The 19,058-nt window shown below is 37.2% G+C and overlaps 1 protein-coding gene across 9 annotated transcripts in view; it reads right to left on the minus strand.

Annotated features, from left to right (window-relative positions):
- Window positions 1–19,058, minus strand: part of FAM13B (family with sequence similarity 13 member B) — a 95,823-nt gene that overhangs the window by 32,988 nt on the left and 43,777 nt on the right. The window lies entirely within an intron of this gene.

Consider the following 19,058-nt stretch of genomic DNA (forward strand, 5'->3'; position numbering starts at 1 on the left):
CCTACCTCACACAATGATAAATTCCAATGGGCCAAATATTTAAATATGGAAAATGAAACTATAGAAATATTTAAAAAGAAGAAAATCAGTTTAAAATCTCAGAGTAGGGAAGGCCTTTCTAACGACATAAAGCCTAAAATCTAAAAAAAAAAAAAAAAAACTGATTAAATTGAATATTGTCAAAAATTACCTTAAGTAGTCAAAAGACAACAAACTGGAAATATATATGTGCAACTGATCACAAAAAGGGGGTGATATTTCCTTAATTTAAAAAAGTGCCTAAAAATCAAAAAGGAAAAAAAAACCAACAACCCAATAGAAAAATGTGCAAAGGATACAGACAATTGGAAGTAGAAACATTTCTATAGAAATGTTAATGAAAATTATAATTTACAAGTTTCACTTACCAGGTCGTAATAAAAAATCTGCTATTGGTAAGGGTGAGGTAAATAAACTGGTTCAATGGAGGGCCATTTGGCAATACAGTCAGGCGTCGCTTAATGACAGGGATACGTTTTGAGAAATGTGTCATTAGGCAATTTCATCATTGTACAAACATCAGAGAACGTACTTACACAACTTAGATAGTATAGCCTACTATACACCTGGGCTATATGGTACTAATCTTATGGGACCACCGTCGTAAAAATGGCCCATTGTTAACCAAAATATCATCATGCAGCGCATGACTCTATATAATAACATTACAAACTCATATTCTTTATGACCCAAAATTCTACTTTTATAAATTTATCCTAAGATAAGTCTGCACATGGTGAAATGGTGTATGTACGAGGCTATTCATTGCAGCAGTTTTTAGGAAAGGACAATGTTTTTGTATAGTTTTATTACATGCCATTATAGTGGAGGAGAAATTAATATGGATAGATAGGGATGGGAAGGTGACTTTTCAATATATTCTTTGGTAACTTTTTAATTTTTAACTATCTGAATCTATCCCTTTTCAAATGACAAATATATAAAAATTATATTTTAAAAATCTATAGAACAAAAATCAATTATCTACACACAAAGCATTTAGTCACCAAAGATTCCTTAAGACTAATTTCACACTAGCTAATCAACAACCACTAAGGATCTATGGTGTGACTAGCAGCACCTAGTACTCGTTAGTTTATTTGAAATGTTAAAAAGTAATCAGGTTTCCTTATATTTCAAGTCAATTTCAGAGAAACGATCTTCAAAATTATTTTTTGTAGCTAAAATCTTGACCTCCTTACAATATTCTAACCCAGGGGTCAGCAAACTATAGCCAAATCCAGCCCACTGCCAGTTTTTTATGGTAAGTTAAGAATGTTTTTTACCATTTTTAAGTGGTTGGAGGGAAAAAAAAAAAATCAAAAGAATAATAATATTTTGTGACTTAAAATTATAGGAAATTCAAATTTCAGTGTCCATAAATAAAGTTTTTTTTAGTGGAACACAGCCATGCTATATTATTTACATATTTTCTATGGCTGCTTTCATGCTACAACAGTAGTGCTAAATAGTTATGACAGACTGTAAGGTCCACAAAACCTAAAATATTTACCATCTGGCCCTTTAGGAAAAAGTTTGCTGACTGCTACTCTAGCCAGCCTTACAAATTCTCTGGACCCTAGTTACTTCCTATCTAAGTCATTTGAATCATGCAATGTCACATATCTTTTCCAACTCATATACCCCTCTTCTGGTAACTTTTTCACCTTGCTCACTTCTACTGAACCAGCTTTAAGGCCTCATTTTAAGATTCCAACCCACTGAACATGTACTCTGCCCCTCTGGCCAACTATTTCAAAGCTTTTTTATTAATGCTCTTACCAATGTGAAACAAGTTAAAGGTCAGCTTTCTGTCCTCCAGGCAAATACTACAAGATAACATCACATATATAACCTTGCTTGAGTTGGCTCACTACAAACATGCCGTCAAACTTCAATTAGACCCCTACTGGTATTCAAGTACTACTAATTCACTTCTACTTGATCTCTGATCTACTTGATTTCTCCACATGGAGGCTCTTATAAAACTTTACCAGCTTCTTCAAACCCCAAACCCTATTCCTTTCTCCTCATCCTCTGCAGATGAGGCATTTCATCTGAAAGGGGTCAAAAACATCTGGAACAAGTACCCCAAACTCCTCTCACTTCAAAAATATTCTCTATCTCCTCTTCAATTGAGGATTAAAAGTATCTTTTCCTATGTAGGACTAGTCACTCAATCCGTGTCCTGAATCATCTTCCCTCCATCTCCCACCACCACACAACCTCCCTATGCAGTGTTCCATTAATTATCCCATTTTACTAACATTTCCATTAATTATCCTGGTTTACTGACATTTTTCTATCTCTCCCTATTAGTGACTGATTCCCATCCTTCCTACCAACATCCTCAAATCTCCTTCCTTCCTACAGAAAGAAAAACACAGACACCACACAAAAACTCTTCCACACTAGACTGCCTCAAGTGTTCTCTTTTCTTTTATTTTCAATGCAAAATTTGTCCAAAAGGCATTCCACTTTGCTGCCTCTACCTACTCATTTGATACTCATTCCCCAACCCTTAACATCTGTCTTCTTCCTTGAAATCCACTACCCTACCAAAGTTCCTCTTGCTTTACCAATAATTTCTATCACTAAATCCAATGAATTTTCTTTAATTGAAATTAATTTTTTGCTTAAATTATTTGATTAAAAATCAACAGAAACAGGAGTGACGTCAGCATCATGGCGGAGTGAGCTTTCCCGTGAATTCTTCCCCCACAAAATACAACAAAAGTAACAGCCACAGACCAACAACGGAATCCCAGACAGTCAAAAGCTGGAGCGGAGGGATCCACACTGCCGCACATCTGAGAGCGGAACGTGCTGGGCCCCCGGAGGAAGTGGGGAGAGGTAAGGAGAACTCCGCTCCCTCCCCATCAGATCAGCGATCTGGTCCGCGCGGCTCCCAGAGAGGGGGGAGGGGCGGCCCTCGGCGGGAAACTGTAGCTCTTCGGGCGCTCTCAGCCAGTGGGAAACTCCCGCACAGAGGGCTCAGAGGAGCCACAGGGCTACCATCAACATCTGAGCAACCCAGAGAGCGGATAAAGAGGGGCAAACGAGAAGCCTCCCACGTCAGGGACCCAGAGGGCAAAAGAGAGAGCTCCCCCCTCCCCACAACCCGGAGTCTGCAGCTCGACCAGACCTAGCGGTCCGAGGCAGACCTGAATAAACTGGACTGGACCCGTGGATCGCAGTGGGGAAAAGAAACAAAACAAAACAAAACAAAACTGCGGATCGCAGCAGAAAAACTGGGGCAGAGCGCAGGGGGCTTAGACTACACAGCCCTTTACCACCACACAGTGGCGGCAGGTGGAAATTGCAACCAGAGACTTCCAGGATGAGGAAAATCAAAACCAACACAGGAACCACAATGCAAAAATATATGAAATCACCAGACCAGAAACAAAATGACAAGCACCCAGAAATCAACCCCGAAGACACAGAAATCCATAAACTAAATGACAGAGATTTCAAAATAGCTATCATAAAAACACTCAACGAAATACGAGACAACACAGACAAACAATTAAATGAGATTAGGAGTTTCTTCACAAAAGAGATTGAAATCATAAAGAAAAACCTATCAGGGCTGATGGAGATGAAGAACACAATGGAGGAGATAAAGGAGAATCTGGAATCTTTAAAGAACAGAGCTGACAATATGGAGGAAAGAATTAGTACTTTAGAGGATAGGAATACAGATATACTCCAGATGGAAGAAGAGAGAGAACTAAGACTAAAAAGAAATGAAGAAAGACTCCGAGAAATATCGGACTCTATTAGAAAATGTAACATAAGAATTATAGGTATTCCTGAGGGAGAGGAGAGGGAAAGAGGAACAGAGAGCCTATTCAAGGAAATAATAGCTGAAAATTTCCCAAATCTGGGGAAGGAGCAGGAAATACCAGTAAGCGAAGCCAACAGGACTCCTATATATATTAACAGACAAAGGCCTTCACCACGACACCTAGTGGTAAGGCTAGCCAGGGTCAACGACAAAGAAACAATATTAAGGGCAGCTAGACAAAAACAAAAAATAACGTACAAAGGAACTCCCATCAGGCTCTCAGCGGATTTCTCAACAGAAACTTTTCAGGCTAGAAGAGACTGGAATGATATATTCAAAATACTAAAAGACAAAAACTTTCAGCCAAGAATACTCTATCCAGCAAAAATATCCTTCAAATATGATGGAGAAATAGTAACTCTCCCAGATAAACAAAAGCTAAGGGAGTTCATGGCCACGAGACCGCCACTACAAGAAATACTCAAGAAGGCCCTCAGGCCTGAAAACAAGAAGAGAAAGGGAACACAAAGCTTGGAGTAAGGAGAAAAGTAGGTAGACAAAATCAGAGAAATAGTAGATCTTTACCGGAATAGGTTAGCAACCACTTAAATACTAAACTCAAAGATCAAAGGAAGAAATTCACCAAAAATAAATTTAACCTCATCACTGTAAACACACAGCCACAACACAAGATAGAATAAGGTATAACAAGAGCAACTTAGAAGGGGAAGAGGAAAGTGACTGAATTGACTTAGTATAAGGAAATAGGAGGCTATCAGATAATGGACTATCTCATACAGAAGATTTTTCGCCCAAACCTCAAGGTAACCACTAAACAAATAATCAAATTAAAACCACATATGATAAACAAAGAGAAAACTAGAAGAATCATAAGACAGAACAACCAAACTGAATTGGCAGTCCAAAACAAATGGGACAAGAAACAAAGGAAATGCAAAAGAACCAGAAAATAAGTGACAAAACAGCAACATTCAACCCTCATATTTCAATAATTACCCTAAATGTAAATGGATTGAACTCTCCAATCAAAAGATACAGAGTGGCAGGATGGATTAAAAAGCAAAACCCAACAATATGCTGCCTTCAGGAAACACATCTTAGCACTAAAGACAAGCACAGGCTCAGAGTGAAAGGATGGAAGACAATACTCCAAGCTAATGGCAAACAAAAGAAAGCAGGTGTTGCCATACTCATATCAGACAAAGTAGACTTCAAGATAAAACAGGTTAAGAAAGACAAAGAAGGGAAATATATAATGATAAAAGGGACACTCCATCAAGAAGACATATCACTTATAAATATATATGCACCCAACATAGGAGCACCAATGTACATAAAACAACTATTAACAAACCTAAAAGGAGAAATCAACAACAACACAATAATAGTAGGGGATCTTAACACCCCACTTACAGCAATGGATAGATCATCCAGACAAAAAGTTAATTAAGAAATATTAGACTTAAATGAAAAACTGGACGAGATGGACCTAGTAGACATATACAGAGCACTCCACCCAAAAACAGCTGACTACACATTCTTCTCAAGCGCGCATGGAACATCCTCTAGGATAGACCATATGTTGGGAAACAAAGCAAGCCTCAATAAATTTAAGAAGATTGAAATCATAACAAGCATCTTTTCAGACCATAAGGCTATGAAACTGGAAATGAACCAGGAAAAAAAAACTGGGAAAGTGACAAAAATGTGGAGATTAAACAACATGCTACTGAACAACCAATGGATCATTGATGAAATTAAAGGAGAAATCAAAAACTATCTGGAAACAAACGAAAATGATAACATGCCATATCAAACCATATGGGACGCAGCAAAAGCGGTCCTGAGAGGGAAACTCATAGCGATACAAGCCCACCTTAACAAACAAGAAAAAGCCCTAATAGGCAACCTTAAATTACACCTAACAGAACTAGAAAAAGAAGAACAAACAAAGCCCAAAGCCAGCAGAAGGAGAGAAATAATAAAAATCAGAGCAGAAATAAATGATATTGAGACCAAAAAAACAGTAGAAAGGATTAATGAAACAAAGAGTTGGTTCTTCGAGAAGATAAACAAAATAGACAAACCCTTAGCCAGGCTAACTAAGAAAAAAAGAGAAAAGGCTCAAGTAAATAAAATTAGAAATGAAAGAGGAGAAATTACAACGGATACCATGGAAATACAGAGGATGATAAGAGAATACTATGAGAAATTATATGCCAACAAATTGGACAATCTAGAAGAAATGGATAAATTCTTAGACTTATACAACCTCCCAAAATTGAACCAAGAAGAAATGGAGAATCTGAATAGACCAATCACAAGTAAAGAGATTGAAATAGGAATCAAAAACCTCCCAAAAAATAAAAGTCCAGGACCAGATGGCTTCTCCAGTGAATTTTACCAAACATTCAAAGAAGATTTAATACCCATCCTCCTCAAACTATTCCAAAAAATAGAGGAAGATGGAACACTTCCTGAATCATTCTATGAGGCCAACATCACCCTGATACCGAAACCAGACAAAGACAATACAAAGAAAGAAAATTACAGGCCAATATCGCTGATGAACATTGATGCAAAAATCCTCAACAAAATATTGGCAAACCGAATACAACAATATATTAAAAAGATCATACACCATGATCAAGTGGGATTTATACCAGAGACGCAGGGATGGTTCAACATCCGCAAATCAATCAACGTGATACATCACATCAACAAAACAAAGAATAAAAACCACATGATCGTCTCAATAGACGCAGAGAAGGCATTTGACAAGATACAACATCCATTTATGATAAAAACTCTCAATAAAATGGGAATAGAAGGAAAGTACCTCAACATAATAAAGGCCATATATGACAAACCCACAGCTAACATCATACTCAACGGGGAAAGACTGAAAGCCATTCCTCTGAGAACAGGAACGAGGCAGGGCTGCCCACTCTCACCACTCCTGTTCAACATAGTACTGGAGGTTTTGGCCAGAGCAATTAGGCAAGAAAAAGGAATAAAAGGAATCCAAATAAGTAACGAAGAAGTGAAACTCTCACTATTTGCAGATGACATGATTGTATATATAGAAAACCCTAAAGAATCTGTTGGAAAACTGTTAGAAACAATCAACAACTACAGCAAAGTTGCAGGGTACAAAATCAATCTACAAAAATCAGTTGCATTTCTATATGCTAATAATGAACTAACAGAAAGAGAGCTCAAAAAGATAATACCATTTACAATTGCATCAAAAAGAATAAAATACCTAGGAATAAATCTTACCAAGGAGGTGAAGGACCTATACAATGAGAACTACAAGACATTATTGAGGGAAATCTACGATGACATAAAGAAATGGAAAGATATCCCATGCACGTGGATTGGAAGAATAAACATAGTTAAAATGTCTATATTACCTAAAGCAATCTACAGATTCAATGCAATCCCAATCAGAATCCCAATGACATTCTTCACAGAAATAGAAAAAAGAATACTAAAATTTATATGGGGCAACAAAAGACCCTGAATAGCTAAAGAAATCCTAAAGAAAAAGAACAAAGCAGGAGGCATCACAATTCCTGACTTCAAAACATACTACAAAGCAATAGTAATCAAAACAGCATGGTACTGGTACAAAAACAGACACACAGATCAATGGAACAGAATTGAAAGCCCAGAAATAAAACCACACATATACGGACAGCTAATTTTCGACAAAGGTGCTAAGGACATGCAATGGAGAAAGGAAAGTCTCTTCAATAAATGGTGTTGGGAAAACTGGACATCCACATGCAAAAGAATGCAAGTGGACCATGTGCTATCGCCATTCACAAAAATTAACTCAAAATGGATCAAAGACCTGAAGGTGAGACCTGAAACTATAAAACTCATAGAAGAAAATATAGGCAACACACTATTTGACATTGGGTTTAAAGGAATCTTTTCGGATGACATGCCTACCCAGACTAGGGAAACTAAAGAAAAAATAAACAAGTGGGACTTTATCAGACTAAAGAGCTTTTATAAGACAAATGAAATCAGAATCAAGATGAACAAACAACCAACCAGCTGGGAGAGAATATTTGCAAAACATACATCTGACAAGGGGTTGATCTCCATAATATATAAAGAACTCACACAATTGAACAACAAAAAAACAAACAACCCGATCAAAAAATGGGCAGAGGAAATGAACAGACACTTCTCCAAGGAAGATATACAGATGGCCAATAGGCACATGAAAAGATGCTCAACATCACTAATCATCAGGGAAATGCAAATCAAAACAACACTAAGATACCACCTCACGCCCGTTAGAATGGCTATAATCACCAAGACAAAAAACAACAAATGTTGGAGAGGATGTGGAGAAACAGGAACCCTCATACACAGCTGGTGGGAATGCAAATTGGTGCAGCCTCTATGGAAAACGGTATGGAGATTCCTCAAAGAATTAAAAATAGAGATGCCCTATGATCCAGCCATCCCACTACTGGGAATCTATCCAACGAACCTGAAATCAACAATCCAAAGAGGCTTATGCACCCCTATGTTCATTGCAGCATTATTCACCATAGCCAAGAAGTGGAAGCAACCTAAGTGTCCCTCGACTGACGATTGGATTAAGAAAATGTGGTATATATATACAATGGAATACTACTCAGCCATAAAAAAAGACAAAATCGTCCCATTTGCAACAACATGGATGGGCCTGGAGCATATTATGTTAAGTGAAATAAGCCAGAAAGAGAAAGACAAACACTGTATGATCTCACTCATATGTGGAATATAAACCAACACATGGACAGAGAAAACTGGACTGTGGTTACCAGGGCAGTGGGGGTGGGGGGTGGGCACAAGGGGTGAAGGGAGTCATATATGTGGTGATGGACAAACAAAAATGTACAACCCAAAATTTCATTTCACAATGTTAGAAACCATTAAAACATCAATAAAAAAAATAATAAAACAAACAAACAAAAAAAAAGCACTAAAAGGGACAAAGAGTAATTTGGTCTGAGGAATAATTCAAGACCCAAGGAAGGCGTAACAATGATTAACCTTTAAGCAGCACACAACTTACCACCAAAATCTATAAAGCAAAAACCATAAGAAGTACCAATAACGGCTAAAATGTAAATTCAAAGTCTTGAAAAGGTTAACCCCAAGGCCCAAGTTATGTAAATCGTGTTTTGTTTAATTCTGTCAGGAGCTGGTGGCTACCTCCCTCCAGCAACTTGACCCAAATAGCCAGGCCTTCCAAGATCTGCCTAAGAAGGGGTTAGCACGTTCTGCAATTTAAATGTTTTTTCACCAAAATAAATGTCTGTATTAAAGCAAAAAAAAAAAAAAAAAAAGAATCACTCAATTTTAGAAGACTCTTGTTAAAAGGAACTTTTCCCCCATCCTCATGCCCCCAGAAGGGGCAGTATGGCATGCACAGTTCAGCTTTGTGTGCCCCTCACTTGCTCCTCCCTGTAAAGGAGAAGTGACTTATTTGATCAACAACTGGACCACATTACCTGTAGGGCAGGAATGCCCAGCTCACCTGTTATGGGTTAAACTGTGTCTCCCAAAAAGTTATGTCAAAGTCCTAACCCCCAGTACCTGTGAATGTGACCTTATTTTGAAATAGAGTCTTTGCAGAAGAAGTCAAGATGAGTTCATTAGGGTGGACCCTAATCCGATGTGACTGGTGTTCTTATAACAAGAGGAGAAAAAAATGCAGGGGCATCTACAAGCCAAGCAATGCCAAGGATTGCAGGCAAACACCAGAAGCTAAAAGAGGCAAGGAAGGATTCACCCCTACAGGTTTCAGAGGGAGCACAGCACTGCTGACACCTTGATTTTAAACTTCTTGCCTCAAGAACTGTGAGAGAATAAATGTCTGTTGTTTTCAGCCAAAAAAAAAAAAAAAAAAAAAAATCAACAGAAACAGTCAGAAACCTAAATGTAAAAGAGTATATGAAGAACAGTAAAATCACCCATAATCCCATCAGTCAAAGATGGCCAGTGTAAATATTTTGTTGCATTTCTTCTTAGTCTTTCAACTATGTGTCAATATCACACAAACTGGGACTGCATTAGTTCCAGCAATCAACACCTGGATTTCTTCAATATAACTTTACATCATGACTATTACTCAGGCCTTTAAAATATCACTTTTAACTCCTCAACAATATCCCATTATATGGATATACCATGATTTATGTGACCATCTCCCAGTTAATGAAAATTTCTACTGCTTCCTGTTTTTTTCCTACTGAAAATAAACCCTTAATAAGAATTCTAGTAGACAAATCTTTGCATGCATCTCTAATTTGTGTGTATTTTCTTAGGACATAGTCCTAGATTTTGAAATTTCTAAGTAACATCTTTTCAAACACCACATCTGACCGGGCAAGAGAAACAATAGAAAAAATAAACAAATGGGACTACATCAAACTAAAAAGCTTCTGCACAGCAAAGGAAACCATCAACAAAACGAAAAGACAACCTAACAATTGGGAGAAGATATTTGCAAACCATACATCTGATAAGGGCTTAATCTCCAAAATATATAAAGAACTCATGCATCTCAACAACAAAAAAACTACCAACCCAATTAAAAAATGGGCAAAAGACCTGAACAGACATTTCTCCAAAGAAGATATACAGATGGCCAACAGACACATGAAACCATGTTCAAAATCACTATCAGGGAAATGCAAATCAAAACTACAATGAGATATCACCTCACGCCCGTCAGAATGGCTATAATTAACAAGACAGGAAACAATATGTGTTGGAGAGGATGTGGAGAAAAGGGAACTCTCATACACTGCTGGTGGGAGTGCAAACTGGTGCAGCCACTATGGAAAACAGTATGGAGATTCCTCAAAAAATCAAGAATAGAACTACCATATGATCCAGCTATTCCACTGTTGGGTATTTATCCAAAGAACTTGAAAACACCAATTTGCAAAGGTACATGCACCCCTGTGTTCATTGCAGCATTATTCACAATAGCTAAGACTTGGAAGCAACCTAAGTGCCCATCAAGGGACGAATGGATAAAGAAGATGTGGTATATATACACAATGGAATACTACTCAGCCATAAGAAACGATGAAATCCAGCCATTTGTGACAACATGGATGGACATTGAGGGTATAATGCAAAGTGAAATAAGTCAGAGGGAGAAGGTCAAATACTGTATGATTTCCTTCATTAAGTAGTAGATAATAACAACAATAAACAAACACATAGGGACAGAGATTGGATTGGTGGTTACCAGAGGGGAAGGGGGGAGGGAGGGGGGTGAGAGGGATAATTCGGTACATGTGTGTGGTGATGGGTTGTAATTAGTATTTTGGTGGTGAACATGATGTAGTCCATGCAGAAATAGAAGTACAATGATGTACACCTGAAATTTTTACAATGTTATAAACCAATAAAAAAAAAAAAAAGAAATTTCTAAGTAAAAGGTTTTAAAGTCTTTTGTTCTTATTGTCAACATGATTTTCAGGAAGTTTGTAGGGGTTTATACTCCCAATGTCTGTGTATAAGGACGCCCATCTCACCTTACCCTCACCAGCATTAAATATATTGTTCTTGGGTGATTTTAATTTTTTTGGTTCAACAGTGAGACAAAGGGGGTAAAAAACCCAAACACTATTAGACTTTTAACCTGATTAGCAAGCAAATAAATAAAAATTTAACTTACTGTTGCTATTTTATTTCTGCATATTTGCCTCCCATCCCTTTTGTTTCTTTTAACTATTTCGACAGAATTTCAGACTTAGGAAAAAATCCACCCTTTTTGATAATCCCAATTTGTATGGCCATTGCTGCTTTTTCTTCCAAAGCCCTAGAATATAGATGTTCCCCAAGGCTTCTCTCAATTCCCTTTTTCTCTCTTGTTCAAATCACTTCTTTGGCAATTCCATTCATTAACAGCCAAAAGAGCCCCCACCATCAGGCAAAGATCAAGACCCAAATTTCTGCTGTCATATCCACCTTGATACCCTAGTGATGCAAAACTGACCTCTTTTCCACTCTTTCTTACCCAAGTTTACAGCTAAATCACCTGCAGAATTTTCTTTATCCTCCCTCCCATTCCTAGTGCCTGGAATTCAGACCTTTTATAAGATCTCACCAAATCTAGTATAAAAAGCCTACTGATTGTTGTACTTACATCCAATCTTCCCTACAGTAGAACTATTTTCTATAGTTCTACTGCAACAGCCTCAAAATATAGATCTGGTTATACATTCCATTTGCTTCAAAGTCTTCTATAATTTCCTTCTATTGAGAAAATTCACAATTCTTAAGATAGCGTTCTGGCCTTTACACATAACCCAAATCTACTAAAGTTTCCAGAATTACCTTCCACAACATACCCTCCCACAATACCGTGAACACTATGACTAGTACTACTCCACTAACATCCAATATTTCCCTATAATTTTTACTCATACTGTTCCTTTAGTCTCTTCCACAAATCCCCAACAAAATCACCCACTAAAAGGCTGAGTTCAAAAATCTGCTTCCAAGAAGACTTCCACGATTTCCCTGGCCAGAAATTCTTTTCTCTCTTCTGCAAAACTATAGTGCTTCATTTCTACCTCTAACAGCATTAGTTATATTCTGTATTATAAACTGTACATTTACAATCTAGATTATCAAGTCAATGAAAATTTAAATCTGGTGTTTTTCTGTTTATATTTCCAAATAACCAGGTATTACATATTGTATTAAGTAAACATATGCTGAACTGAAGTGACTTATTCAAACAATAAGAATAAAATCAGTCTGCATCTTAGCTGGCTTTCTTTTCAAGGCCAACAAGCCATCGTCCATAAAGGTTTCCTCAAACCAATTTTAAAAAGAATTAATTCCAAACCACAATACAATTAAACTAGAAATCAGTAACACAAAGATAACTGGAGAATCCAAAAATACGTGGAGATTAAACAATATACTTCTAAATAATACATGCATCAAAGAATAAATCTCATGAGAAATTTTAAAATATTTTGAATTAAATGAAAATGGAAACACAATTTATCAAAATTTGTGGGATGCAGCAAAGCAATGCTTAGAGGGAGATTTATAGCACTGAATGCATATATTAGAAACGAAGAAAGATCTGAAATCAGTAATCTAAGTTTCCATCTCAAAAACTAGAAAAAGGAGAGCAAATTAAATCCAAAGTAAGGCGATGATAAGAAACAATAAGAATTAGAGCAGAAATCAATGAAACTGAAAATAGGAAATCAATAGAGAAAACTGGCGAAATCCAAAGCTGGTTCTTTGAGAAGATCAATAAATCTGGTAAGCCTCTAGCTAAGCTAGCTAAGAAAAAGTGAGAAAGGATACAAACTACTAATCTCAGAAATGAAAGAGGAGACATCACTACAGATCTCAGGGACATTAAAAGGATAATAAAGGAATACTTGAACAACTCCAGGCCCACAAATTTGATAATGTAGATGAAATGGACTAATTCCTTGAAAGATACAATCTGTAAAAACTCACACAAGAAACAGACTATCTGAACAGGCCGTATTATTAAATAACTTGAATCAATAATTAATAACATTCCAAAACAGAAAGCACCAGGCCCCGATGGGTTCATTGGTGAATTCTACCAACATTTAAAGAAGAAATTATATCAATTCTCTACAATCTCTTTTAGAGGATAGAAGCAGAGGGAATACTTCCTAACTTTCTATGAGGCCAGCATTCTCCTAATCCCAAAACCAGACAAAGACATTACAAGAAAAGAAAATGACAGACCAATCTCGCTCATGAACACAGATGCAAGAATCCTCAACAACATATTAGCTAACCGAATCCAACACAGTATAAAAAGAATTATACACAATGACCAAGTATGTAAGCCTGGTTCAACATGTCAAAATCAATTAATATAATCAATTAATATAGTCCATCATCAACAACTAAAAAAGAAAAATCACATGATCTTATCAATAAACGCAGAAAAAGCATTTGACAAAATCTAACACCCACTCATGATAAAAACTCTTGGTAAACTAGCAACAGAAAGTAACCTTTTCAACTTGATAAGGACTGTGTACGAAAATCTACACCTAACATCATATTTTTTTTTTCCTAACATCATATTTAATGGTGAGAAACTCGAAGCTTTTCCACTAAGATCTAGTACAAAGCAAGGATGTCTCCTTCTCTCCACTCCTTTTCAACACTGTACTAGATGTCTTTGCTAATGCAGTAAGGCAAGAGAAGGAAATAAAACACATACAGATTGGAAAGGAAGACATAAAACATCTTTGTTTCCATACGACATGATTGTCTATGTAGAAAATCCAAAAGAATAGACCAAAAAAAACCCTGGAACTAATAAGTGATTTTAGCAAGGTTGCAGTATATGAGGTTAATAAACAAAAGTCAACAGCCTTCCTATATACCAAAAATGAACAAGTGGATTTTAAAATTAAAAACACATCATTTACATTAGCACCCAAAGAAATGAAATATTTGGGTATAAATTTAACAAAAGATGTACATGAGGAAAACTACAGAACTCTGATGAATGAAATCAAGGAAGAACTAAATAAATGGAGAGATATCTCATGTTCATAGATAAGAAGACTCAATATTGTCCAGATGTCAGCTCTTCCCAATTTGATGTACAGAGTCAATGCAACTCCAATCAAAATTCCAGCAATTCCTGTTTATGGATATCAATAAACTGATTCTAAAGTTTATATGGGGAGGCAAAAAACACAGAATAGCCAAGACAATATTGAAGGAGAAAAACAAAGCTGGAGGACTGATGCTACCCGCCATCAAGAATTACTATAAAGCGACAGCAATCAGATAGTGTGGTACTGACAAAAGAATAAACAAAAACATCAATAGAACAGAACAGAGAGCCCAGAGATACACCCCCACAAAGACAGTCAACTGATCTTTGATAAAGGAGCAAAGGCAATACAACTGAACAAACTGGTGCTAGAACAACTGGACATCCAGATGCAAAAAAAAACGCACCTAGACAGACCTAACACCTTTCACAAAATTTAATTCAAAATGGACAACAGACCTAAGCGTAAACCGTGAAACTATAAAACTCCTAGAATATAACATAAAAGAAAACCTAGATGATCTTGGGTATGGTGATACCTTTTCAGATACACTGCCAAAGACAATCCATGAAAGAAATAAGTGATAAACTGGACTCCATTGAAATTAAAAACTTCTGCTCTGCAAAATTCATTATCAAGAGAATTAGAAGACAAGTGACAGACTGGGAGAAAATATTTGCAAAGGACACATCTGATAAAGGACTGTTATACAAAATATACAAACAACTTTTAAAATTCAACACTAAGAAAACAAACAACCTGATTAAAAAATGGGCCAAATGGGTCAAAGACCTTAATAGACACCTTACCAAAGATAATTGTCCTTTTATATGAAGATGGCAAATAAGCAAATGAAAAGATGTTCCACATCATATATCATCAGGGAAATGCAAATTAAAACAATGAGATACTACTACACACCTATTAGAATAGCCAAAATCCAGAACAGTGACACCACCAAATGCTGGTAAGCCTGTGTAGCAAGAGATCACTCATATATTGCTGGTGGGAAGGCAAAATGGTACAGCCATTTTGGAAGACAGTTGGTAGTTTCTTACAAAACTCGTACCATATGATCTATCAATCATGCTCCTTGGTATTTACCCAAAGAAGTTAAAACCTTATGTCTACATAAAAACCTGTACACCAATGTTTATACCAGCATTATTCATAACTGCCAAAACCTGGAAACAACCAAGATGTCCTTCAGTAGGTGAATGAATAAATAATCTGTGGTATACCCAAACAATGAAATATTATTATTCAGCACTGAAAAGAAATGAGCTATCAAGCCATGAAAAGACATGGAGGAACCTTAACTGCATATTACTAAGTGAAAGAAGCCAAGGTGAAAAGGCTACATACTGTATGATTCCAACTATATGACATTCTGGAAAAGGCAAAACTATGAACACAATGAAAAGATCAGTGGTTGCAGGGGGTAGTGGTGGAGTGAACAGGCAGAGCACAGAGGATTTTTAGGGTAGTTAAAAAATTTAGTATGATATTATAATGATGAATATATATCATTAATACATTTGTCCAAACCCATGAAACGCACAACACTAAGAATAAACCCTAAGGTAAACTACACTTTGAATGATTATATGTCAGTGTAGGTTCATCCTTGGTAAAAAATGTACCATTCTGGTGAGTGATGTTGATAATGGGGGAGAGGCTATGCATGTGTGGGGGCAGGGAGCATATGGGAAATCTCTGTACCTCCCTCTCAATTTTGTTGTAAACTTAAAATTGTTCTAAAAAAGTCTTAAAAAAAAAGATTCCTGCTTCCTTAACAAAGTAATTGATACACCAATTTCATTCAACAAATTCACTGAGTTGCCTACTATGCGCCAGATGCTATTCATTCGTCTGCTCATATATTCCACAAATAATTAATACCTACCATGTGTTCTAGATAATGGGGATGCAATAACAAAACAGATGAAAACCTCAGCCTCCATGAAGTTTATAGTCTAAAGGTGGGGGACAGACAATAAACTAATAATTTAAAAGATATGTGCAGGGGCCGGCCCGGTGGCACAAGCGGTTAAGTGCACACGCTCCGCTGCGGCAGCCCGGGGTTTACAGGTTCAGATCCCGGGCGTGCACTGACGCACCGCTTGGCAAGCCATGCTGTGGCAGCGTCCCATATAAAGTGGAGGAAGATGGGCATGGATGTTAGCCCAGGGCCAGTCTTCCTCAGCAAAAAAAGAGGAGGATTGGCAGATGTTAGCTCAAGGCTGATCTCCTCACACACACACACAAAAAAAGATATGTGCGATGGTGATAACACTATCAAAGTGGGGAGGGGCAGGGAAAGACAGAAAGTTCAAGGACTGAACTGGGGTGGGTCAGTGGGAGAGCCTGCTAATATATACAGAGTGATGAGGACATTTGGCCTCCTTTGAGGAAAGATCTGCAAATCCAGATGAGGAAACAACAATGGGTATATCTGGGCAAATAGCAATCTAGACAGAACCTTAAGACTAAGCTGTCTCAATCATAACTATCAGTGTTTCCATAGTGCCTATTGCTATATTTTTATACATAGATGGCACTGGAAGGCTCTGAGAAGAAAGTGACATTATGTAATTTTCAGTTTAGAAGGATCACTCTAGCTGCTGTGCTGAGAATAGATCATAGGGAGACGATGAAATCAGTTGCGAGGCTATACTAATCTAAGTAAAATGATGTTAGCTTGGACCTGTGTGGTGGCAATGGAAACAGTAAAAAGTGCTCAGACTCTAGACAAACTTTGACAGTACAACCAACAAGACTTTGTAAAGGACTGGATATGCAGTGAGAAAGAAATCAAAGATGACCCAAGGCTTTTTGGTCTGTGCATATGGAAAGAGAAACTGTCCTTCACTGAGATTTTAAAGAAAAAAGGAAGAGCAAATGTGTCAACAAGATTACAAGTTCAGTTTGGTGCATATTAAGTTTAAGATGCTTATAAGATACTCATGCGGAAATGTTGAGTATAACAGCTAGATATAGGAATCTAAACTTCAAGAGAGAGGTCTGGGCTAGAGATATAAATTTGGGAAGCTTTAGCATATAGATGGTATTTAAAAACATCAGAATAAATGAGATTACCAGGAGAGTGAAAAAAAATAAGCTGATCTGAAAACTGGCCCCAGGCCATCCCAAATTTCAGAGGTTCAGAACAAGAAAAGCAATCAGCAAAGGGATAGAACAGTCAGTCAAGTAGAAAAAAAACCCAGAGGAGTGAGATATCCTGAAAGCGAAGTGAAGAAAATTTATCAAGGTAGTGCGAGTAATTAATTGAATCAAATCATGCTCTTAGGTCAAATAAAATGTGCAACAGACATCATTAGTGACTTGCAGGAGGGGTTTCAGAGGAATGGTAGGGGCAAAGGTTGCCTGGAGTGGATCCAAGAGAGAACAGAAGAATTAAAGAAAACAGACATAGACAATTCATTCAAGTAATTTTATTATAAAGGGAGGCAGAGAAATAGAGTTGTAGCTAGAGTGGGATGAAGGGTCAAGAGAGGGTTTCTTGGGCCAGCCCCGTGGCTTAGCGGTTAAGTGTGCACGCTCCGCTGCTGCTGGCCCGGGTTCGGATCCCGGGCGCGCACCGACGCACCACTTCTCCGGCCATGCTGAGGCCGCGTCCCACGTACAGCAACTAGAAGGACGTGCAGATATGACATACAACTATCTACTGGGGCTTTGGGGGAAAATAAATAAATAAATAAAATTATAAAAAAAGAGGGTTTCTTCCTAAACTTGGGAGAAAAAGTAGTATAAATATTTTACATTGATGGGAATGATCCAGTAGACAGGCAGCAATTGATAATCCAGGAAAGGGCAAGGAGACAACTACGGAAGCAATAATCATGAATAGATGCAAAGAGATTAACTAATATACCCGTGGAAGTAATAGCATTAACACACAAGTAATATACAAGTCCAGTAAAAGTAACAGCAACAGCTTAACTTTTGTGAAATCTTTTCCAGTTTAAAATATAAGTTTAGGGCCGGCCCCGTGGCTTAGCGGTTAAGTGCGCGCGCTCCGCTGCTGGTGGCCCGGGTTCGGATCCCGGGCGCGCACTCACGCATCGCTTCTCCGGCCATGCTGAGGCTGCATCCCACATACAGCAACTAGAAGGATGTGCAGCTATGACATACAACTATCTACTGGGGCTTTGGGGGAAAAATTAATAAATTTTAAAAAAGTAATAATAATAAAAAAAATAAAATATAAATTTATACTTTTACTTCTTTTGATATTTATAATAATCCCCTAACACAGGTATTACCCCCCACTTACCTACAGAAAAACAAAGAGCAGCTCAGAGAAGTTAGGTAACTTGGCCAAAGTCACACTGCTATTAAGAGGCAAAGCCAGAATACAAATCTCACTCAGCATGACTCTAAATGCCTTATTATACCTACTTTAGCTTATAGCTTAGAATGAAAACATGCTGAAGAAAACTTCCTTATCGATTATCTTATTTTTCAAAGTGTTATCAAAACTAAACTTTGAAACATGTCTTAGAAAGATGCTGCTTTGTACACTTATTGAAATTAATTATTTTAAAAACAATGTTACTACTAATAATTGTGAC

This window comes from Diceros bicornis, chromosome 1 (genome assembly GCF_020826845.1).
Source record: "Diceros bicornis minor isolate mBicDic1 chromosome 1, mDicBic1.mat.cur, whole genome shotgun sequence".
NCBI classification, from domain to species: domain Eukaryota; kingdom Metazoa; phylum Chordata; class Mammalia; order Perissodactyla; family Rhinocerotidae; genus Diceros; species Diceros bicornis.